We start from the raw sequence: 25,735 nt of genomic DNA, 5'->3' as shown, positions 1-25,735 counted from the left end.
GCAGCGCTTACCACGGCCTTGGGCCGGCTGGAGGGGAAGCTGGGCCTGGCGCGGTGGAGACGAGGCGGGCCGAGGCCAGCTGCTGGTGGGGGCGGCTGCGGTGGCCTCCTGGGCCGGCTGGCGCAGGGCCCAGCTAGGCGCTGGAGGGCTGCTGCGGCGCGCCAGGGCCACGGCGGTGCTGGCCGAACAGCTGGCGTCGGTCAACGCGGGAGGGTTGGCGCCGCGGGATCCCACGCGGGGAGCAGCGAGCGGAGGCCGCGGTTGCTGGCGCTCTGCGCACAGCGCGGGGACGCTGATGCCTCGGTCAACGCAGGCGGAAGGATCGAGCCGATCCCGATGTGCATCGGCCAAGAGGCGGGGATTGGGAACTCCGATGGCGCGACGGCGGCCGGTGGGATGCAGCGGGGCGACGGATCCGGGCGGCGGCGGCAATGCGGCGGCTTGGACGGGGGGGTGCTGCCGGCGAGGCTAGCCGAAGGCGGACCGGTGGCCTGGTGGTTGCGGCGCTGGTTCTGCTGGGGCATAGGCTCGGGAGGAGCTGCGGGAGACTGTGGCGAGGATGATGCGGCACTGCGGACACCCGGACATGTCCGGTTTTACCGCGGACATGTCTGGTAGGTGGGGATTTGGGGCTATCTAAGCCCTAGATTTGAGATCTGAGGGATGGGAAAGAATAGGGAGGCTAGTGTTGCGGGACTTGAAGGGTTTGGGCTAGCAGGTGGAGGTTTTGAGGGGGTGGCTGCAAAAATGGCTAGGGGAAACCCTAGTGAAGTGAGAGGGTTCTCCTAGGGGGGTGATTCTTATATAGGGTTGGTCTCGGGTGGGGTGGACATCGTTCGTCCAATCGCGATCCGATGACCACGAACGGAGGAGGTGGCTAGGTGGAACTAGTGGGCTGTGAAGAGTGGTTATACGGAGACGAGAGGGAGAGCGGCGTCGCTGCAACACATTTTAAAACACCGACAGACTCCGACGGTAGACCGAATACGGTGCCGCCACGGTCGACCGTTCGGGTACCAGACGGACTCCGATCGCGACGAAATTCAACAGGCGGCCCGGCTATATTAAAATAGGACCGCACGTCAAATCTCAATCCGATCAGAGTAAGTTTAACGCACACTTTTAAAACAGGGTTTCGACGCTGTTGCGGGCGCGTGCAAGTGTGGTCGGACTCAGAACGGACAACGTCGAGGACCGGCAACTAACAACGGATGCAAGTTTTGAAAACAGGCGGCAACGGGATGCCGATGCAATGCTGATGACGCGCATGATGCGATGATGATGCGACAAACGAAAAAACACACAGGACGAAAACGGAAAGAAAAGGGAAATCTTCTCGAACGTCGGTCTCGGGTTGTCACAGATAAGTTCATTTTTATCATTAGGAACAACAATAATACCTCCTTTCTAATGGACACAATGAACAGGACTTACCCATCTACTATCATCAATAGAATAAATTATACCTGCCTGTGGAAGCTTTAGTATCTCAATTCTTACCACATCCTTCATTTTAGGATCTAATCGATGTTGGTGATCAACAAGAGGTTTATCATATCATTCCATATTAATCTTGTCTTGGTATAGAGTGGGTCTAATGCCCCAAAGATGATCTGGAGTATATCCAATGGAAGCACGGTACTTCTTCGGAATTTTAAGTAATCTCCTTTCTTCATGCTCTGAAAGGGTTGTACTAATAATAACATGATATATCTTCTTTTCATCTAGATAAGCATATCTCAGTGTATCAGGTAACTTCTTTAATTCAAACATGGCATCTCCCTTAGGAGGGAGAGGGTCTCCCAAGGTCTCAACGGGCAAATTATGTTGAAGGATAGGTGTTTGATTAAAGAATATATCATCTATTTCCTTATTTTTCTTCATATGCATATCGTTTTCATGGTCTAGTAAATATTGATCTAATGGATCAGTAGGAGGCACGGTAATAGAAGCAAGACCAATAATTTCATCCCTACTAGATAATTCTTTATCATGTCATTGTCTACTAAACTTGGAGAAAATAAATTCATAAGACACATCACCAAAGTTAACACTAACAGTTTCCCTCTTGCAATCAATTTTGGCATTAACAGTATTCACGAAAGGTTTACCAAAAATAATAGGACAAAAATTGTATTGTAATGATCCAAGAACTAGGAAATTAGTAGGATATATGATCTTACCACACAAGATTTCAACATCTCTAACAATCGCAAGCGGTGAAATAGTCTCTTTGTTTGCAAGCTTAATAGTAGTATCGATATCTTCTAACTCAACACGTGCAATATCATGCATACTTTATTGATAAAGAGTAAAAGGAACGACACTAACACATATTTCGGGATTTAAAGAAAAATTAGCCTTGTTTGCACCATTAACCATGACTACTGAATAATGTGTAATTCTATTCCTTATACCCGTGGAGGCATGAGCATATGATCGAAAATATGAACAAGATTTTTCGCTCCATTTTCCTTCTATACCACATGGGCATGTAGTTCATATTCGATACATGCCTAAAAATGCATAGAAATGCACATAATATCAAGAAAAAAAATCAAACTAACCATCAAAATGCACAAAAAATTGTCATACAAATTAAAATGGTATGTGGTGACTAAAAAAATTGTTTCAAGCCATCATTTGGTCTTTATTTTATTTGACAGGGACAAAAGGCTTCATATAAGAGACACTTCATGTACCGCACACGCGAGTTCTAAATGAATCGTTGGCGGTGAGCCATAGTGTATGGCACACATATTTTTACCTTAGCAGCAATCCGCCTTGAGAAATCTCAAAAAAGCTACTTGCCTTGAATGATGTAAAAATTTGTGGCTCTGTGGGTTTTCCTTATATCGTAAACAATTATTGTATTTTCCTGATGTGCGATCTTTATTACTCTTACACCACTTCAATTCGTTTACCCAAATTTCCAGTACCCGCGACATTTCCTCAAACTCCACCCCCCCCCCTCCACATGCACACACACCAACCCTCCCTCCTTCCCCCACTCCTCCCCATCGTAAACATCTGCGAGTGTGCCCGTCCCTCCTAGATAAGTCCAGGTTACCCATAGATTTCCATACCATCGCTTCCCTGATTTTCTTAGATGACGCATGCGGTGCCCCTTCCCCCTAGATCCCCTTCCACATCCACTACTCCAGAGTGTCGCAACATAAGCCTGACCACATATCTTGGGGAGCCCAAGCATACGGACAAAAAGTATCTGTCGTGGCATCCGTACCGGATGATGGCGAGGTGGTTGTCGTGCGTGCTGATCTGTCGGTCCCGAAGGAACACCTCGCCACCGAGGACGTTGACTATCTTACCATGATGATGGCTTGAAACGAGCGGGCTCACGTAATTTTGTATCTCATGGGAGCCATCTACGACATTGAGCTCGTCAACAACAACGGCTTGACTAATGATATTGTAATGACTAAGATGCGACCCTTTCCTTGTTTGGGAGCGAGGCCTCAAAAGGGAAAGGGGTGCATCTACATGTTTTGCAAGCGAGATAATCATAACATTACATAACTAAAAGAGTGACAATTAGGGCATACACTTGCCATTTGATAAGAACATAGTCATATAGTCATACAAGCACACTTATTCAGAACCTGGTTTAGTCCAGCTACGGACAAGATGAAAACAGATAAAGCTATGAAAATCCCGCATGCTGGCCCCACGATCACGACCACGGCCTCTAGTCCTCCGGATAAGTCACGTACAGTCTGCGAGAGTCCTCATCGAACTCCCACTTCAGCTGGATGTCATCAGGATCTCCTGCATCAGGCGTACCTGTACCTGTGGGTGTTTGTAGTAAACCGTGAGCCACGAGGACTCAATAATCAAATGACCTTTGTATCGAATCTAGCCGAGTTACTGGGTGAGGAAGGTTAAGTGTACGGGTTTGCATCAACCTAACCATATATCGTGGCTAACTTACGATGATCAGAGTAGCCATATGGTGGACGCAAGTCGGTCGAATACTAGATTGATCACTAAGTGATCCTGAACACCTACTTACGTCAGACATAACCCCACCGTGTTCTCGATCAGAGAAGGATCTCCGAAAGAGACAGTCACGGTTACGCACTCAGTTGGCAGTTTTATTAGAATTACTTTAAGTTGTCTAGAACCGGATGTTAACAAAATATCCATATTTGCCACATAACTACGGGCACGGCTTTCCGAAAGATTAAACCCTGCAGGGGTGCTCCAACTAGTCCATTACAAATTACCACAGGCCGCATAGTAATCCTCTATCACGAATCTCATGATCTCGTCGGATTCTTTGGAGGAAAACCTCAACTTTGAGGAGACCCAAAGTTTCACCGGAATTCCAATGTGTAGGATATATCGCTAAGGTAAGACAAATCTGGCAAGACCGCCCGGCGTGTCGACGACCCCAATAAGAGTCGCGTATCTCAGTCTCACGACACGACGGATGGCAAAACCTAGAGGGTACCAGACCTTAAGTTTCCTTACGGTGGCCCCGCAGTCTTCCCAATTTGGACCAACACACATGAGGAGCACTGGCCCGGATTGTTAATTAATTCCTCGGGGTAGCTATTCCCTATGCAATTAATTATTAAGTTATTAGCAGATTAAAACCAGAGTTGGGTCCTGCCAGACAAGCCTTAACACTACACGATTTATCAAGGGCGTCCCCATAACAACCCCGAACGTGTTAGGAGCGCTCAGTTATGGAATAAAACACCGGTAGCCGAAACTAAGGCGACAACAACGGATTAAATCACCGAGCAAAAGGCTAGGCCTTTCGTTATTTTCCAAGTATACAAGTGCATTAATTAAATAGCAGTTTAAACATAAGGGTATCAAAATGCCCATGTTATCACATGGACCAGCTCGCACCTGCAACTAGCAAAGCTATCCATTAGAGGTTGAGCAAGCCTACTTAGCCAAACAATATTTGCTAGGAACGGGAAGTGTTTGGGGTTCATGGCAAAGACAGATGGCATATATATCATGTGGTAGGCAGCGAGCATGTAACGATGGAAACGTGATTCTAAGCATAACAAAGCTAGAAAAAGTGTCAAGGTCACGGTCATCTTGCCTGTGATTTCTTCAGCCTGGAACTGCTCTTGTTCTTCCTTCACGAACACTCCAGAATCCACGTCCTCGCTCTACATTCCCGTTGCTAACCAAGATAATATAACAGCAAATAAACACCGGCAAAACATAATGCAACAACCAATATGATGCATGTGTGAAGAAGGAAGCATGCACTACTGTTCTAGTCACTTTCACATGCATTAGTTGAGTTGTTTATATTCTGGACAGAACCTCATGTTAATTTATCTTTACATGCATGAACATGACATAATCATGTGCATCACGAGAAAATGATGGAAAAACATATGAAGAACGTCGTGAACAGAGTCTCGGATCAACCGGAAACTACAAAGCAAGTTACGAAGGCCTACTCATTCAAAACAGCCACAAGCTCAAATAAATGGGCACTCACTGGTGTAACCAGGATGCCAAATGATCAAGCACCACAAAACAAGTGGAATGGTGCTTGAGAATACACCACACCATCAACCATAGCTCACACAAGCTCAAAAACCATCTAGACACACATTCTGTTTTTTTAATAGCAAAATAGCACTTTCACTACAAGATCTACAGCAGCTACAGCCCTCTAAATAATTCATACAAGACATGAAACTGAAGCCGTCTAACTGCATTACATCCTCTAACAAAAATCTAAGGCAAGGGAAGCACCCATGAGCAGATCTACAGCCTCTAACTTGGAGAAAAATATCACAGATTGGGACTTATTGAAAATTACAGATTTTCACCAGCTGCTTATGATCTGAAGCACTTTGGCAGCCTCCACAGTGATATCTACAGGAGGTGTCTTAGCATGAAATTTTACAGGGAGCTAGACAAAAATAACAGCAAACAAACACTAGTTTGTTGCTTGGGCTAATTCCCAACAAAGGAGCAAATATACTCAAAACAACAGGGGAAGAAAATAACTCCAGATTCCCAAGCTTAGTGAAATTCTCAGGTTTTCACAAATTTGTCATATCAGTCAAGTGCCCACTTTGATAAGGTCTAATAGGTACATGTAAAAACCTAAGAACAAAATGAATGCCCCATGTTGTAGAGGGGTTTACCAACTTCAATTCCATCCAGGAATCACCAACAATGGATCAAAACTCCACCTAATATGAAGCTCTAAACAGGGCATGAAAATAAACAATGCAACACTTAGGGAAAAGAAAATGTATATGGAGAGGGGTCCACTTGGCAATGGCTCATCTCAGGATGACATGTGGGTCCTCTGGGCCCACTGCCATACACACACACTAACCTACCTCTGCTACAACCACACAAACATGCACACACACACATACACAAGGAGAAACAACATAAAAGAAAAGGTGGCAAAAGGGGGGGTCGAACACACTACCTCACCACAACACCTACGCACCCTGACCACTGGACTATGCACGTTAGTTGAACTAACAGGAGAAGCACGGCAATTATTCCATCACAGTCTCCCTAACACGAGGGAAAAAATCCAGCAAAACAAAGAGGCGTCGGGGGATTCGAACTCGCGACGCTGCGGTGCAACGCACGCTCGATTGCCAGTGGGCTAGCGTGGGGAGTTTGCTCGACATGGGGGTTCAACGCTAGCTGAACGCAAAAAAAAGGGGGGCTTGCTTCATCGCAACACAAACACGCGCGGATATTGCGACTCCGGCGACGCACGCGATGATTCGAGCGGCTCTAGGCGCTCGCGAACGCGCTACTCGCTCGCTGCTACTACTAGTGCATCACTGCTGCTAACATGCTGCTACGCACGTATGCTGCGGCTGCTACTGCTACTACCTGCTACTACCTCCGTTGCTCTGCTCTACAGAGCCGCGCGGCAAGGCGACGCGCTGGCGACACAACTACGATGATGCTACGGACAGAGGGGAGGGAACGAGGCTAAGGCTGCTCACCTAGGGGCGGAGAGGAGAGTCGGCGCAGGACAGGAATGCGCGACGTCGAGGTTCTCTGAGGACGAGATCGTCGGAGGTGAAGAAGATGCTCATCGTCGGGGCGTCGCGCGTCGACCTCGGTGTCCGGTTGCTGCGGGAATGGAGCTCCCGCGGCCACCGCGTGCTCCTGGTGCTGACAGCGAGGAATAGGAGGCTGATCTGCTGCTGCTACGAGGCTCACCGGAGCCCATCCATGGCACCGGCGTCGAAGAATCTCCCGTGACGGCGCGAGGGAGAGAGGAGGGGGAAAATGGAACGGGCTAGGGTTGGAGAGGATGTCGACTGCTTAAAAAGCCTCGGGGCACACGCTTGGAGCCGCCGGATCAAAGAGGGGAGAGGATCGGTGGCTGCTGAGGCGTCGTACAGGGTGACGTCAGGAGGTTGGGGACAAGGGACGCGCAGCGGGCCTCTGTGGCTGAGGAATATGGGCCAAGGAGGGAAGGAGGGAGCCGGCCCATCTTGACACTCTCTTAATTCCAAACGAAACTCCTCTCTTTAAATAAACCAGCCACTTAAATAAATACCCACACAAAATAAAAGGGGTTTTGGGAATTAAAATAAATAATAAGCAAGCAAAAGAAAATGACCTATTTTATAAAATAGGTTTGACTATTTTCTAGGCAAGCAAAAATATATACCCAAAAGAATAAACTAGGTTGTTTTTGTAATAAAACCAATTGTCAAACATGGGGAAAAAAAGAAAGCAGCCTCACTAGACCCCTCACAAAAATTGAGAGGAAAAATGGAACATTTTTATAGGATTTTTAAGCAAGTTGAAACAAAACACAAGCTACCAATATTGAATAGGGAGGGTTTTTTAAACATGGTGCAACAAAGGTTTTGAAGGGGGCTTTGTTGCACCCACTCATATGCACAAGATCACAACCACACATTACTGACATGATCATGAAGGTAGTCACCACCACAAGAACAAGATGATATGCATGATGTATGAGATGCACATAAAATGATAACCACATGAAATGATAACCACCTCATTACATCCACAACAAAGGTTCAACAAGGTGTCCACAATTGGAAAGGGATACAAATAAGGAAAGAAAACATCTGGGCTGTTACAACTCTCCCACACTACAAGAGGATCTCGACCGAGATCTAGGACTGGAAGAACTGTGGAAATTCGGAACGGAGGTGATCCTCGCTCTCCCAAGTGGCCTCTTTGTCGGAATGATGTGACCATTGCACTTTGAGAAACTTGATTGACTTATTGCGGGTCTTGCACTCAGTCACCTCATGAACTACAACTGGATGCTCACAGTAGGATAGGTCGGGCTGGAGGTCGATATCCTGGAGATCAAATGTGCGCTCAGGAGTCTTGAAGCATCTCCGGAGCTGAGAGACATGAAACATGTCATGCACATTTGAGAAGTTGGGAGGGAGCTCTAACTGATATGCAAGATCGCCTCTCTTGCCAACAATTCTGAAAGGCCCAACAAAACGAGGAGCAACCTTTCCTTTGATGCCGAAGCGCTAAGTGCCCTTCATGCGAAACACTTTGAGATACATGAAATCATTGAGCTGAAAATTCATGTCATGATGCTTGCTATCGTAGTAGCTCTTCTGATGGGAATGCGCTGCTTTGAGATTATCCCGAATGACACGGCACATTTCTTATGCTTCAGCAATCATGTCACTCCCAAGAATCTGACGTTCACCAGTCTTTGACCAATTGAGCGGGGTACGGCACTTCCTGCCATAAAGAATCTCGAATGGAGCCTTGCCTGAGCTTGCCTGATAGCTGTTGTTGTATGAAAACTCAGCAAAAGGTAGGCAGTCTTCCCACTTCATGCCAAACGAAATCACACGGGCTCTTAGCATATCCTCGAGGACCTGATTGACTCTCTCAACTTGCCCACTAGTCTGAGGATGGAAGGTTGTAGTGAATCGAATCTTAGTACCCGTCGCAGACTGAAATGAATCCCAAAACTTGGAACTGAAGATGCTTCCGCGATTCGAAGATATCAGCATTGGAACACCATGCAATGAGACTATCCTTGATGTATACAACTCTGTAAGTTGAAGCTGCCGAGATAGACTCCTTGACTGGAAAGGAAATGAGCGAATTTGCTCAACTAGTCGATGACGACGAAGATGGCATCGTTACCTTTCTTGGACTTCGGAAACCCAGTGACGAAATCCATCTAAACATCATCGAATTTCCACTCGGGGATGGGCAAGGGATGCAAAAGACCTGCTGGACGTTGATGCTCTGCTTTCACTGTGTGACAGACATCACATTCATTCACGAACTGAGCAATTTCACGCTTCATGCAAGTCCACCAGAAAGTGTGCTTCAGATCCTGATACATTTTGGAACTTCCTGGATGTAACGAGAGAAGGGAATTATGGGCTTCTTCCATGATAACCTTCCTTAGATCCCCTTTCCGCACGACAAGGCGATCCTCGAAGGACAAGGTATCTTTGTCATCAACACTGGAGCACTTATATTTGGGAATGCTCTTTGCCAAGCCAATCTTAACTTTCTTCACCATTGCATCAAGAAGTTGAGTTTGCCGAACTTGGTCTTCCAAGGTAGGAGAAATCTAGAGATTAGCAAGAAATCCCTGAGGTACTAACTGAAGGTTGAGCTTCCTGAAAGATTCACAAAGATCAGGCTGGAGAGGCTTCAGAATGAGACTGTTGCAGTAAGCCTTTCTGCTCAAAGCATCTGCAATGACATTAGCTTTGCCTGGAGTGTGGTCAACGCTCGGATTGTAATCTTGGAGAATTTCCATGCAACGTGTTGGCTGAAGATTGAGGTTAGGCTGGGTGAAGATGTATTTGAGACTCTTGTGATCGGTGTAGACCTCAACTCGTCTACCCAACAAGAGATGTCTCCAAGTCATCAAAGCATATACCACTGCCGCCAACTCAAGATCATGAGTGGGGTAATTCTTCTCACTTGGCTTCAACTGCCTCGAGGTATAAGCTACCACTTTCTTCTCTTGCATCAGAACTGCACCAAGACCTTGAAGAGAGGCATCGCAAAACACTTGATAAGACTTTGAATCATGAGGAGGAATCAAGACTGCAGTAGAAGTGAGCTTCTCTTTGAGTGTGTCGAAGGCCAACTGACACTCTGGAGACCAGACATACTTCACACCCTTTTGAAGAAGACTTGAGAGAGGCTTAGCAATCTTGGAGAAATTCTCAACGAATCTTCTGCAATAGCTTGCAAGCCCGAGAAAGATTCAAAGTTGCTTCACATTCTGCGGAGGTTCCCACTCAAGAGTATTCCACCTTTGATGGATCAAATTTGATGCCCTCGGCAGAGATGGTGTGCCCAAGATACAAAACTTCCTTCAACCAGAACTCACATTTGGAAAACTTAGCATAGAACTTATGCTCTCTTAGCTTATCAAGCACAAGCCGGAGATGTTCTTCATGATCTTCCTTAGTTTCCAAAAAGACCAGAATGTCATCAAGATACAACAAGACAAATTCATTCTTAAATGGGGAGAAGATATAATTCATCATCCAACAGAAGGTCGGTGGAGCATTGGCGAGACCGAAAGACATCACTGTGTACTCATACGAGCCAAAGCTTGTCCTGAAAGCAGACTTGGGAATGTCCTCTTCACGAATGTGAATCTGATGATAACCCATCCTGAGATCAAGCTTTGAGAAGATCTTAGCCCCTTTCAATTGCTCGAACAACTCATTGATGTTGGGAAGTGGATACTTGTTTTTGATCGTCTTCTTATTCAATGGCCGGTAATCGACACAGAGTCGGTCTGTGCCATCCTTCTTCTTGACGAAAAGAACTCCACAACCCCAAGGAGATGAGCTTGGTCTGATCAGACCCGGACGCTCTTGCTCATCAAGTTGTTTCTTCAGCTCCTTCACCTCTTCTGGACCTAGTTTGTACGGCCGCTTGCACACTGGTTCAGTACCCGGTTCAAGCTCAATTACGAACTCAACTGCCCGGTGCGGAGGCATTCCTGGTAGCTCTTCCGGAAAGACATCTTCATACTCGCAGACCACTGGGACTTGAGAAATTGGAGAGATCTCACCCTTCTCATTCAAGGAAAACAGACGAACTGCGTCATACGCGCCGCGAACTTAATCACGTCCTCCGAAGGATGAGTTAGCTTCACAATCAATAGACGCCTTGTTCATAGCCAACCAATCCATCCCAAGGATTAAAACAATATCAGAGTTGCCAAGGACAATAGGAGAAGACGGAAAGGCATAATTACTGATACGTCTCCAACGTATCTATAATTTTTGATGGTTTCATGCTATTATCTTGTCAAACTTTGGATGTTTTGCATGCTTTTTATTTATTTTCTAGGACTAACTTATTAACTCAGTGCCAAGTGCCAGTTCCTGTTTTCCCATGTTTTTGACCCCTTTCAGAGGAGATTTTGAAACGGATTCCAAACGGAAGAAAATCCAGGAAAAGATTTTTTCTAGAACGGAAGAAGATCGAAGAACTTGGGAGCCAAGCCAGAAGAGCCCCAGGGGCCCCACAAGCCCCCACCCCGCGGCCAGGGGGCCGTGCCATCCAGGCTTGTGGACCCCCTGGAGGTCCTCTGACCTAGATCTTGCGCCTATATATTCCCAAATATTCCCCAAAAAATCAAGAGACGATCGCAATCACTTTTCCGCCGCCACAAGCTTCTGTCTCCGCAAGATCCCATCTGGGGCACGTCCTGGTGCCCTGCCGGAGGGGAGATTCGGACACGGAGGGCTTCTTCATCAACACCATGACCTCTCCGATGATGCATGAGTAGTTCACCATAGACCTACGGGTCCATAGCTAGTAACTAGATGGCTTCTTTTCTCTCTTGGATCTTCAATGCAAAGTTCTCCATGATCTTCATGGAGATCTATCCGACGTAATCTTCTTTTGTGGTGTGTTTGTCGACATCCTATGAATTGTGGATTTATGATCAAATTATCTATGAATCTTATTTGAGTTTCTTCTGATCTCTCTTATGCATGATTTCATATCCTTGTAATTCTCTTCGAGTTGTGGGTTTTGTCTGGGCAACTAGATCTATGATTCTTGCAATGGGAGAAGTGCTTGGTTTTGGGTTCATACCGTGCGGTGACCTCACCCAGTGACAGAAGAGGTAGCAAGGCATGCATCGTGTTGTTGCCATCAAGGGTAAAAAGATGGGGTTTTCATCATTGGTTTGAGATTATCCCTCTACATCATGTCATCTTGCTTAAAGCATTACTCTGTTCGTCATGAACTCAATACACTAGATGCATGCTGGATAGCGATCGATGTGTGGAGTAATAGTAGTAGATGTAGAAAGTATCGGTCTACTTGTCTTGGACGTGATGCCTATATGCATGATCATTGCCTTATATATCGTCATGACTTTGCGCGGTTCTATCAATTGCTTGACAGTAATTTGTTCACCCACCGTGATATTTGCTATTATGAGAGAAGCCTCCAGTGAACACTATGGCCCCAGGGTCTACTCCACACCATATTTTCAGCCTTACACTTTTTACTTCGTTGCTCTTTCCGCCTTGATATCTCACTTTGCAAACAATCTTGAAGGGATTGACAACCCCTTTGAAGCGTTGGATGCAAGCTTGTTTGTGTTTGCGCGGGTACTTTGGACTTGACGAGGTCCTCCTTCTGGATCGATACCTTGGTTCTCAAACTGAGGGAAATACTTACTGCTCCTGTGCTGCATCACCCTTTCCTCTTCAAGGGAAAAACCGACGCAAACCAAAGAAGTAACAAGAAGAATTCCTAAGCGCCAGGGAAGGAGTTCCGTTGCCGTAGCAGAGGAATTTCTGGCGCCGTTGCCGGGGAGGAAGATCAAGTCAAGAACTCATCCAAGTAGGTGTCGCAAACTCATCTCTTGCATTTACTTTGTTTGCCAGTTGCCTCTTGTTTTCCTCTCCCCCACTTCACCAATTTGCCTTTTTCGTTCGCTTTTTCATTCGCCCTTTTCGATCGCCCTTTTTCTCGCCTGCTTTTTGTTTGCTTGTGTGCTTGCTTTCTGGCTGAAGTCACCATGAACGAAAACACCAAACTTTGTGACTTCTCGAATACTAATAATAATGATTTAATTAGTACTCCGATTGCTCCCGCCACTAGTGCGGAGTCATACGAAATCAATGCCGCTTTGTTGAATCTTGTTATGAAAGAGCAATTCTCTGGCCTTCCTAGTGAAGATGTCGCATCCCATCTCAATACCTTCATTGAGCTTTGTGATATGCAAAAGAAAAGAGATGTGGATAATGACGTGATTAAATTGAAGCTTTTTCCTTTCTCGTTGCGAGATCGCGCAAAAACTTGGTTTTCTTCTTTGCCCAAAAATAGTATCGATTCTTGGGATAAGTTCAAAGATGCTTATATATCCAAGTATTTTCCGTCGGCTAAGATCATCTCTCTCCGTAATGATATCATGAATTTCAAGCAACTTGATCATGAACATGTTGCACAAGCTTGGGAGAGAATGAAATTAATGATTAGAAATTGTCCCGCTCATGGCTTGAGTCTTTGGATGATTATCCAAATCTTTTACGCTAGCTTGAATTTCGCTTCTAGAAATATCTTGGACTCCGCCTCAGGTGGAACGTTCATGGAAATCACGTTAGGAGAACCCACAAAGCTCTTAGACAACATCATGACGAACTACTCTCAGTGGCACACTGAAATGGTCACCTACTAGTAAGAAGGTACACGCTATAGAAGAAATTAACTCGTTGAGTGCTAAGATGGATGAGTTAATGAATTTGGTTGCTAGTAGAAGTGCTCCTTTGGATCCTAATGATATGCCTTTGTCTTCTTTGATTGAGAGTAGCAACGCTAGTTTGGACGTTAATTGTGTTGGTAGGAATAACTTTGGCAACAACAACGCTTTTAGAGGAAACTATGTTCCTAGGCCTTTTCCTAGTAACTCCTCTAATAACTTTGGCAACTCCTACAACAATACTCATGGAAATTACAATAGATTACCCTCTGATCTAGAGAGTAATATCAAAGAGTTCATCAACTCTCAAAAGATTTGCAATGCGTCCATAGAGAAAAAACTACTCAAACTTGACGATTTGGCTAAGAGCGTTGAAAGGATTTCTTGTGATGTTGATGCTTTGAAAGCTAGATGTGCTCCTCCCAAAATCAACATGGATGAAACTTTTAAAGCTATGCGTGTTTCCATGATTGATAGCCAAGAAAGAACCGCCCAAATTCGTGCTAGACATGAATGGCTTAAAAAGGCGTGTTCTCGTGATGAGAATCACGAAGATCTTAAAGTGCTTGGTGTGACTCCCATTGAATCTTTGTTTTCTTGTGTCAAACCTAATGATTATGGGGCTGGATATGAATCCACTTTGGTTGAAAAGTGCCCCAAGGATTTGGAGTCCATCTATCTTGATGCTAAAAGCATTAAAAGTGGAGTAGAAGACGTTAAAACTTTCAGTAGTAATGAAATTACTACCGTGGATTTCAAGGAATTCAATTATGATAGTTGCTCCTTGACTGAATGCATTTCTTTGATGCAATCCATGTTGAACTCTCCACACGCTTATAGCCAAAACAAAGCCTTTACCGATCATATCGTCGAAGCTATGATAAAAGCTCTTGAAGAGAAACTTGAATTGGAAGTCTCTATCCCTAGAAAGCTTCATGATGAGTGGGAACCTACCATCAAAATCAAAATCAAAAACTGTGAGTGCAATGCTTTGTGTGATTTGGGTGCTAGTGTTTCTGCGATTCCAAAGTCTGTATGTGATGTTCTGGGTTTTAATGAGATTGAAGAGTGTTCTCTTAATTTGCATCTTGCTGATTCTACTGTCAAGAAACCCATGAGAAGGATCAATGATGTTCTTATTATTGCAAATAGGAACTATGTACCCGTGGATTTCATTGTGCTTGACATTGATTGCAATCCTACTTGCCCTATTATTCTTGGTAGACCTTTCCTAAGGAATATTGGTGCTATCATCGATATGAAGGAAGGGAATATTAGATTTCAATTTCCTTGAAGGAAGGGCATGGAACACTTTCCTAGAAAGAAAATAAGATTGCCTTATGAATCCATGATGAGGGCCACTTATGGTTTGAGCACCAAAGACGACGATACGTGATTCTATCGCTTCTATGCCTAGCTAAGGGCGTTAAACAATAGCGCTTGTTGGGAGGCAACCCAATGAATTTATCTTTTTCTTTCTATTTTGTTGCGTACACACTTTCACAATTCTATTTTGATTGTGTTTTTTGTGTTGCTTTTTGTGTTTGAGCCAAGCAAAACCTTTATGACTAGTCTCGGTAATGGTTGTTTGATCCTGGTGGAAAAAGACAGAAACTTTTCGTTCACGAGATGATTTTTCATTTTTATTCAGAAAGATATTTTGAGTTTATTATTTTTTATGATGATTGATATGCTTTTTCCCCAGACCGTCGTAATTGTTTAGATTTTTTGAGGTACCAGAAGTATACAAAGTATACAGATTGCTCCAGACTGGTCTGTTTTTCACAGATTCTGTTTTTTGTTGAGTTGGTTGCTTGTTTTGATGAAACTATGGTTAGTATCGGGGGGTACTAGCCATGGAAAAGTGAGAATACAGTAGCCCATCATCAATATAGATGGAATTCAAGTTTTCTACAGTACCAAAAGAAGTGGTAGTTTGTTTTCTTGTACTAATGTTATCACAAGTTTCTCTTTAAGTTTTGTGTTGTGAAGTTTTCAAGTTTTGGGTGACGTTCTCATGGACAAAGAGATAGGGAGTGGAAAGAGCTCAATCTTGGGGATGCCCAAGGCATCCCAAGCCAAATTCAAGGACACCAAAAATCCTAAGCTTGGGGATGTCCCGGGAAGGCATCCCCTCTTTCGTCTTCAATCCATCGGTAACATTACTTGGAGCTATATTTTTATTCACCACATGATATGTGTTTTGCTTGGAGCATCTTGTATCTTAGGAGTCTTTTCTTTTTGTTGTGTCACAATCATCCTTTCTGCACACCTTTTTGATAGAGAGAGACATGCACTCATCGTGATTTTGCTAGAATGCTCATAGTGCTTCACTTATATCTTTTGAGCTAGATACTTTTGCTCTAGTGCTTCACTTATATCTTTTGAGCTAGATACTTTTGCTCTTGTGCTTCACTTATATCTTTATAGCACGGCGGTGTGTGATTTGGTAGTTGGCTTATGTTATGAAAGTAGTCCCTAATATGATAGGTACCCAAAGAGGATGCAAAAACCTCCATCTTCATGTGCATTGAGTAGAAAGAGAAGTTTTGATTCCTCTCAATTAGTTTTGAGACGTGGATTCGGTAATATTGAGAGTTATGATTAGTAGGGTGTTGTAAATCTAGAGATACTTGTGTTGGAGTTAGTGATTCCTATAGCATGCACGTATGGTGAACCGCTATGTTAGGAAGTCAGAGCATAATTGATCTATTGATTGTCATCCTTTGTGTTGAGGTCAGGATCGCGCGATAGTTTACACCTACCAACCCTTCCCCTCGGAGTATTCGTTTAGCACTTTGTTTCGGTTACTAATAAAAACTTTCGCAACAAGTATGTGAGTTCTTTATGACTAATGTGAGCCCATGGTATAGATGCACTTTCACCTTCCACCATTGCTAGCCTCTCTAGTGCCGCGCAATTCTCGTCGGTGCACAAACCCACCAAATTCCTTCCTCAAAACAGCCACCATTCCTACCTACTATGGCATTTTCATAGCCATTCTGAGACATATTGCCATGTAACTCCCACCGTTCTGTCTCAATACTTGTGCCGTCACTCTCATATTGCCATTACATGATCGTGCTAGATCGTTGCACATCCCGGTACACTGCCGGAGGCATTTCCTATGGAGTCATCATCATTGTGATCTTTGAGCTTTGAGTAAATAAAAAGTGTGATGATCATCATTATTAGAGCATTGTCCCATGTGAGGAAATAAAAAAAAGGCCGAAGAGCCCAAAAAAAGAAAAAAAGAGGCCTAAGAGCCCAAATAAAAAAAGAAATGAGAGAAAAAGAGAGAAGGGACAATGCTACTATCTTTTTCCACATTTGTGCTTCATGTTAGCACCATGTTTTTCATGATTGAGAGCTTCTTTCTTTGTCACTACCATATGCTAGTGGGAATCTTTGTTTTATAACTTGGCTTGTATATTCCAATAATGGGCTTCCTCAAAATTGCCCTAGGTCTTCGTGAGCAAGCAAGTTGGATGCACACCCACTAGTTTTCCTCTTGAGCTTTCACATACTTATAACTCTAGTGCATCTCTTGTATGGCAATCCCTACTCATTCACATTGATATCTATTAATGGGCATCTTCATAGCCTATTGATATGCCGAGTCAATGTGAACATCTCCTTTTTGTCTCACAACCACCACCACACTCTATTCCACCTATAGTGCTATATCCATGGCTCGCGCTCATGTATTGTGTGATAGTAATAAAAGGTTTGAGAAAGTAAGAGTGCGAAAACAATTACTTGTCCAATTCCGGGGTTGTGCAAGATTTACATTATTTGTGTGAGGATGATGGAGCATAGCGAGACTATATGATTTTGTAGGGATAACTTTCTTTGGCCTTGTTATTTTGAAAGTTCATGATTACTTTGCTAGTTTGCTTAAAGTATTATTGTTTTCATGTCAATAGCAAACTGTTGTTTTGAATCTTACGGATCTGAACATTCATGCCACGTGAAAGAAGTTGCAAAGGACAACTATGCTAGATAGCATTCCACATCAAAAATTCAGTCTTTATCACTTCCCTACTATAGGACGAGCAGGAGTTAAGCTTGGGGATGCTTGATACGTCTCCAACGTATCTATAATTTTTGATGGTTTCATGCTATTATCTTGTCAAACTTTGGATGTTTTGCATGCTTTTTATTTATTTTCTGGGACTAACTTATTAACTCAGTGCCAAGTGCCAGTTCCTGTTTTTTCCATGTTTTTGACCCCTTTCGGAGGAGATTTTGAAACGGAGTCCAAACGGAAGAAAATCCCCGAAAAGATTTTTTCTGGAACGGAAGAAGATCGGAGAACTTGGGAGCCAAGCCAGAAGAACCCAGGGGCCCCACAAGCCCCCACCCCGCGGCCAGGGGGCGCGCCATCCAGGCTTGTGGGCCCCCTGGAGGTCCCCTGACCTAGATCTTGCGCCTATACATTCCCAAATATTACCAAAAATCAAGAGACGATCGCAATCACTTTTTCGCCGCCGCAAGCTTCTGTCTCCACAAGATCTCATCTGGGGCACGTCCTGGTGCCCTGCCGGAGGGGAGATTCGGACAGGGAGGGCTTCTTCATCACCACCATGACCTCTCCGATGATGCGTGAGTAGTTCACCATAGACCTATGGGTCCATAGCTAGTAACTAGATGGCTTCTTCTCTCTCTTGGATCTTCAATACAAAGTTCTCCATGATCTTCATGGAGATCTATCCGATGTAATCTTCTTTTGCGGTGTGTTTGTTGAGATTCGATGAACAGTGGATTTATGATCAGATTATCTATGAATCTTATTTGAGTTTCTTCTGATCTCTCTTATGCATGATTTCATATCCTTGTAATTCTCTTCGAGTTGTGGGTTTTGTCTGGCCAACTAGATCTATGATTCTTGCAATGGGAGAAGTGCTTGGTTTTGGGTTCATACCGTGTGGTGACCTCACCCAGTGATAGAAGGGGTACCGAGGCATGCATCGTGTTGTTGCCATCAAGGGTAAAAAGATGGGGTTTTCATCATTGGTTTGAGATTATCCCTTTACATCATGTTATCTTGCTTAAAGCGTTACTCTGTTCGTCATGAACTCAATACACTAGATGCATGCTGGATAGCGGTCGATGTGTGGAGTAATAGTAGTAGATGCAGAAAGTATCGGTCTACTTGTCTCGGACGTGATGCCTATATGCATGATCATTGCCTTAGATATCGTCATGACTTTACGCGGTTCTATCAATTGCTCGACAGTAATTTGTTCACCCACCGTGATATTTGCTATTATGAGAGAAGCCTCTAGTGAACACTATGGCCCCCAGCGTCTACTCCACACCATATTTTCAGCCTTACACTTTTTACTTTGTTGCTCTTTCCGCCTTCACATCTCACTTTGCAAACAATCTTGAAGGGATTGACAACCCCTTTGAAGCGTTGGGTGCAAGCTTGTTTGTGTTTGCGCAGGTACTTTGGACTTGACAAGGCCCTCCTTCTGGATCCATACCTTGGTTCTCAAACTGAGGGAAATACTTATTGCTCCTGTGCTACATCACCCTTTCCTCTTCAAGGGAAAAACCGACGCAAACCAGAGAAGTAACAAGAAGAATTCTTAAGTGCCAGGTAAGGACTTTCGTTGCCGTAGAAATTACCCATCGTGACAGAGATATTCGGAACCACCAAACTAGAACTCTTATGCTTCCCAGGGGAAACAACTGCCAATGGCTTAGGCAACTGCTCCTGATGCAGATTATGCTTGGATGCAAATGGATATGATATGAAACAATGTGAAGCACCAGAATCAAATAAAACCTTTACAGGAATATCATTAAATGAAAGATTACCCATTATCACGTTTGAGGAGTTTTCTGCTTCAGCTGCATTCACCATATTGACTCTCGCGGACCTGGGATTGAACTTCACCATAGCATTGCCTGGAGGCTTCCCTGGAGGAGGGGGTGGAAGACGCTGCTCAGAGGTGCACTTGTTGGAGTAGTGACCCTTCTACCCACACTTGTGACAAGTAACATCTAACAGCGGACGGAATTGCACTTGAGGATTCCCTTGCTTCTGCTGCTGAAACCTCTGCTGGAAAAGTGAGGCTGGGTGGGTGGGAAGAACCACAACCACCTGATCGCTTGAACTGCTAAGTCTGCCGAGGAGGAGGAGTCACCCAATATTTCTGCTGCTTCTGGACCACGTGAGTTGAGGGCAATGAGCTGGAGTCTGTGAAACGCTTCCTGGAATTCTCCACTTTGAGCAAAGCTGCTTCATCCCTGAGAGCCAAGTTATAGAACTTATCAAACTCATTGGGATCGTGCAAGGCAAGGGCCAGTTGCAAGTCCTCTCTCAGACCACCTCTGAACTCATAGATCTTGCTCTTCTGATCTGGAATGTCCTGCAAAGCATATCGAGCCAGCTCGTGGAACTCGACGTTCTACTTGTACACAGAGGATCCTCCTTGCTTCAAGCGTCTGAACTTCTCACGCATCTCTTCCACAAAGCTAGACGGGATATAGTGAGACCTGAAATTTTTGCAGAAATCGTCCCAGCTGATCATTCTGCCTCCCCTCGAGTCCTTCAACTGTTGCCACCATACTGCTGCCTACCCCTTGAGCTGAAATGTTACAAACTTGACAAAGTCCTCTGGACGGACATTACTGCACTCAAAGTGGTTGTTCATGTCCCGAATCCAGTCCTCAGCGTCAAATGGCTGGTCACAAGACGTGAAGGACTTCAGCTGGTTCGCCAGGAATTGATTCAGAGATGCAAACTGATGACCACCATGGTTGAAATTGCCATGCTGCTGATTGTTCCTCTCTTGCAACAGCTGAATTAACATGTGGGTCTTAGCATTTGTTGCAGCCATCACCGCTTGTCATGCTTCTGGAGGAGGAGGAGGCAGCGGCGGAGGAGGTGGAGGAGGCGGTGGCGGGGCATCAGCAGCCACGTGACCCGGATTCTGGCGAGTTGGTGGAGCCATCCTGAAGACGGACAACACGTTAGGCCAGAGAATAATATTCAAGGTAAAGTTGAATCAATAGGCAGAAATATCTGAACAAGAATACTTAGCAATTCCATTCGAACAATAAATAGTAAGAATGCTTCCTCAAAGTGACTGCCAACGACATCTGATTAAATACCACTCGCAAACCAAGTATGAGCTAGAACTGCTCGAAACAAACGTATGACAGAGATTCCATCTGATATCTTCGTGGATATGATCACACGGGCTCGAGCTTACAGTAGCCATCATGTGCAAGGCAGTGCACACGACATACGAAGCGTCCCCGGGTCGTAGCAAGCTACAAGGACTCATAATACACAACGAGAAACACTGTAAGACGACCGTAAACAAACGGACCCACTGAATGTCGAATCCCAACCTCACATCATGCATGTGTAGGAAGATTGCCCTATAAGTCACCACCTTATATCCCACCTATGAACTCCTGAAATATCTGATCATGCAATCTGGTCCACAGATACAAGGAGTAATATGTCACTCAACTCCTATACTAACCCGTCTAGTGTATCACATCCGTCAACACATAACCAGAATCTCGGAACTTCGTCTAACACAGATCCTCGTAATCACAACGATACTAAGTGTGGCGATACATCCGGAACTCTCTGCACCAGTACTAGGGAAGCCGGACTCCTCTCGTCACTACTAGTATTGAAGCAATTACAAACATCCTCCGTCCTAAGATACTAAGAAATCTGAATGATAGCGATGTGAACAAGAATCCCCTGGAGCTCAACTCCCCGGAAGAAATCATGTTAGACAGGAGGCACCAAGATAGAACTCCGTCACATCGTCATCATATAGATTCCAAAATATCCGCGCGATCCAGAAAAAAATTTGAGCGAGAAGAGGAGTAGAATTAAGATTTCCTAAGTCGTGAACCTCACCAGAGCATAGAAGAGGAGAAAAAAGAAACCTACTCTCCGATATAACTAAGACTCAAATAGTTTTGCTAGACTCGACTCGGCCAAGTTCAATCACACAAACGCTCCTATGGTCGTAATGTTGGGTAACGTAGCATAAATTCAAAATTTTCCTACGCCATATTCAGATCTTCCTATGGAGAGACCAGCAACGAGAGAGGGGAGAGTGCATCTTCATACCTTTGAAGATCGCTAAGCGGAAGCGTTGCTAGAACGCAGTTGATGGAGTCATACTCGCGGCGATTCAGATCGCGGTGTGATTCTGATCTAGTGCCGAACCACGGCACCTCCGCGTTCAACACACGTGCAGCCCGGTGACGTCTCCCGCACCTTCATCCAGCAAGGAGGAGGGAGAGGTTGGGGAAGATCTCTGACAGCACGACGGCGTGGTGTCGATGGAGAGACGAGATCTCCCGGCAGGGCTTCGCCAAGCGCCGTGGGAGAGGAGGAAGAAGAAGAGCAGGGTTGCGCCGAGAGAGAGATGGAAAAGCGTATCTCCAAAGGCCAAAAACCCCACTATATATTGGGGGAAGGGAGGGGTGGCGCCCCCTTTAGGGTTCCCCCTTGAGGGGGGCGGCAGCCCTAGATGGAGAGGGGAGGCGGCGGCCAGGGAGGAGAGAGGGTGGCGCACCCCTAGGTGGGCCTTAGGCCCACCAGCGCCTAGGGTTTCCCCTCCCTCCCTCTCTGGTGCGCCTGGGCTGAGTGTGGGGGGCGCACCAGCCCACCTAGGGGCTAGTTCCCTCCTGCACTTGGACCATGTAGCCTTCCGGGGCTTGTGGCCCCTCCCGGTGGGCCTCCGGAACCCTTCCGGTGGTCCCGGCACTTTGCCGGTGGTGCCCGAAACATTTCCGACGTCCAAAACCATCCATCCTATATATCAATCTTTACCTCCGGACCATTCCGGAGCTCCTCGTGACGTCCGAGATCTCATCCTGGACTCCGAACATCCTTCGGTAACCTCGTATAACAAATCCCTATAACCCTAGCGTCATCGAACTTTAAGTGTGTAGACCCTCGGGTTCGGGAGGCATGTAGACATGACCGAGACACTCTCCGGCCAATAACCATCAGCAGGATCTGGATATCCATGGTAGCTCCCACATGTTCCATGATGATCTCATTGGATGAACCACAATGTCAAGGATTCAATCAATCCCGTATACAATTCCCTTTGTGTGTCGGTATAGAACTTGCCCGAGATCCGATCGTCGGTATACCTATACCTTGTTCAATCACATTACCGGTAAGTCTGTTTACTCGTTCCGTAGCACATCATCATGTGACTAACTCCTTAGTCACACTGAGCTCATTATGATGATATTCTACCGAGTGGGCCCAGAGATACCTCTCCGTCACACAGAGTGACAAATCCGATCTAGATTCGTGCCAACCCAACACACACTTTCGGAGATACCCGTAGTGCACCTTTATAGTCACCCAGTTACGTTGTGACGTTTGATACACCCAAAGCACTCCTACGGTATCCAGGAGTTGCACAATCTCACGATCAAAGGAAAAGACACTTGACATTAGAAAAGCTTTAGCATATGGACAATACGATCTAGTGCTATGCTTAGGATTGGGTCTTGTCCATCACATCATTCTCCCAATGATGTGATCCCGTCAGCAATGACATCTAATTTCCATGATCAGGAAACCATAATCATCTATTCATTAACGAGCTAGCCAACTAGAGGCTTGCTAGGGACACATTGTGATCTATTTATTCACACATGCATTACTCTTTCCTGTTAATACAATTATAGCATGAACAATAGACGATTATCATGAACAAGGAAATATGATAATAACCATTTTATTATTGCCTCTAGGGCATATTTCCAACACGTAAGGCTCTGATTACCAACTTGTAACGACTAAGATGCGGACCTTTCCTTGTTTGGGAGCGAGGCCTCAAAAGGGAAAGGGGCGCATCTACACGTTTTGCAAGCGAGATAATCATAACATTACATAACTGAAAGAGTGAAAAGTAGGGCATACACTTGCCATCTGATAAAAACATAATCATATAGTCATACAAGCACACTTATTCAGAACATGGTTTAATCCAGCTACGGACAACATGAAAACGGATAATGCTATGAAAATCCCACATGCTGGCCCCACGATCACGACCACAGCCCCTAGTCCTCGGGATAAGTCACGTACAGTCTGCCAGAGTCCTCATCGAACTCCCACATCAGCTGGATGTCATCTGGATCTCCTGCATCAGGCGTACCTATACATGTGGGTGTTTGTAGTAAATCGTGAGCCACGAGGACTCAGCAATCGAATGACCTTGGTATCGAATCTAGCCGAGTTAATGGGTGAGGAAGGTTAAGTGTATGGGTTTGCAGCAACCTAAGCATATATGGTGGCTAACTTACGTTGATCAGAGTAGCCATATGGTGGCCTACGCAAGTCGGTCGAATACTAGATTGATCACTAAGTGATCCTGAACACCTACTTACGTCAGACATAACCCCACCGTGTTCTCGATCAGAGAAGGATCTCCGAAAGAGACACTCACGATTACGCACTCAGTTGGTAGTTTTATTAGAATTACTTTAAGTTGTCTAGAACCGGATGTTAACAAAATATCCATATTTGCCACACCGCGGGCACGGCTTTCCGAAAGATTCAACCCTACAGGGGTGCTCCAACTAGTCCACTACAAATTACCACAGGCCGCATAGTAATCCTCGTGATCTCGTCGGATTCCTTGGAGGAAAACCTCAACTTTGAGGAGACCCAAAGTTTCACCAGAATTCCAATGCGCAAGATATATATAAAGCTAAGGTAAGACAAATCTAGCATCACCGCCCGGCGTGTCGACGACCCCGATAAGAGGCCACGTATCTCAGTCTTAGGACACGTCGGATGGGAAAGCCTACAGGGTACCAGGCCTTAAGTTTCCTTGCGGTGGCCCCGCATTCTGCCCGATTTGGACCAACACTCATGAGGAGCACTGGCCCGGATTGTTGATTAATTCCTCGGGGTAGCTATTCCCTATGCATTTAATTATTAAGTTATTAGCAGATTAAAACCAAAGTTGGGTCCTGCTAGACAAGCCTTAACATTACACGATTTATCAAGGGGGTCCCCATAACAAGCCCGAACATGTTAGGAGCGCTCAGTTATGGAATAAAACACCGGTAGCCAAAACTAAGGCGGCAACAACGGAACAAATCACCCGGCAAAAGGTAGGCCTTCCGTTATTTACCAAGTATATAGGTGCATTAATTAAATAGCAGTTTAAACATAAGGATATCAAAATGCCCATATTATCACATGGACCAGCTCGCACCTGCAACTAGCAAAGCTATCTATTAGAGGTTGAGCAAGCCTACTTAGCCAAACAATATTTGCTAGGAACGGGAAGTGTTTGGGGTTCATGGCAAAGACAGATGGCATATATATCATGTGGTAGGCAGCGAGCATGTAACACTGGAAACGTGATTGTAAGCATAACATAGCTAGAAACGGTGTCAAGGTCACGGTCATCTTGCCTGTGATTTCTTCAGCCCGGAACTGCTCTTGTTCTTCATGCATGAACTCTCTAGAATCCACTTAATCACTCTCCGTTCCTGATGCTACCCAAGATAAGATATCAGCAAATAAACACCGGCAAAACATAATGCAACAACCAATATGATGCATGTGTGAAGAAGGAAGCATGCACCACTATTCTAGTCACTTTCACATGCATTAGTTGAGTTGTTTATATTCTGGACAGAACCTCATGTTAATTTATCTTTACATGCATGAACATGGCATAATCATGTGCATAATCATATGAAGAACGTCGTGAACAGAGTCTCGGATCAACCGAAAACTACAAAGCAAGTTACGAAGGACTACGGGTTCAAAACAGCCTCAAACTCAAATAAATGGGCACTCACTGGTGTAACCAGGATGCCAAATGATCAAGCACCACAAAACAAGTGGAATGGTGCTTGAGAATACACCACACCATCAACCATAGCTCACACAAGCTCAAAAACCATCTAGACACACAATCTGTTTTTTTAACAGCAACATAGCACTTTGACTACAAGATCTACAGCAGCTACAGTCCTCTAAATAATTCATAC

The sequence above is a fragment of the Hordeum vulgare genome, chromosome 4H, assembly GCF_904849725.1.
Source record: "Hordeum vulgare subsp. vulgare chromosome 4H, MorexV3_pseudomolecules_assembly, whole genome shotgun sequence".
NCBI classification, from domain to species: domain Eukaryota; kingdom Viridiplantae; phylum Streptophyta; class Magnoliopsida; order Poales; family Poaceae; genus Hordeum; species Hordeum vulgare.
Note: the sequence above shows the minus strand (reverse complement) of the source record.